Source organism: Galeopterus variegatus, unplaced genomic scaffold (assembly GCF_000696425.1).
Source record: "Galeopterus variegatus unplaced genomic scaffold, G_variegatus-3.0.2 Scaffold17093, whole genome shotgun sequence".
Taxonomy (NCBI): Eukaryota; Metazoa; Chordata; class Mammalia; order Dermoptera; family Cynocephalidae; genus Galeopterus; species Galeopterus variegatus.
In genome coordinates this window covers 18,995-19,563 of record NW_007743204.1, presented here as the reverse complement: position 1 = coordinate 19,563, position 569 = coordinate 18,995, and positions in this window count along the sequence as shown.

Below are 569 nucleotides of genomic sequence, written 5' to 3'. Positions count from 1 at the left end.
CCCTTGACTTGGTGTTGTCAGCACCACACTCTCCCGAGTGAGCCACGGGCCGGCCCCCTGGCCCAGACTTTTTAGAAGGCAGTTTGGTGTTTATATTACATACCCTTTGGCCCCACAGTTCTACTTCTGAGTCTGTCTGTCTACTAATGTTGTAGTGGCAAAAAAAAAAAGAAAGAAAGAAAGAAGAAAAATCATCCAAATGCCAGGGAGCGGGAAATGGCTAGATGAATGTGCTATGGAATTTTCTGAAACAGTGGGTAGCTATAAAGTGGAGGATCACAGTGTGGCCACCAGCTCCCCAGACAGAGGCAGGTGTGTCATGAGTGGTCCATTGGTATCACACTATGCTCTATGAGAACAGAACACCCGTGTTTTTGTGCAGTGTGATCACTGTGTGTACAGTGACAAAGAAAGACCTCTTAGACATGTGGCAGGAAAGCAGGGAGCTCAGAACCATGTGTTCGATGCCCTCTGTACAGAAAAGAGTAATAAAGCGACTTATTTTTATGTACCTGTGTAGTTAATGCGAAAACAGACGTTTGAACTGATAAGGTTACTCTGAAAAGGGG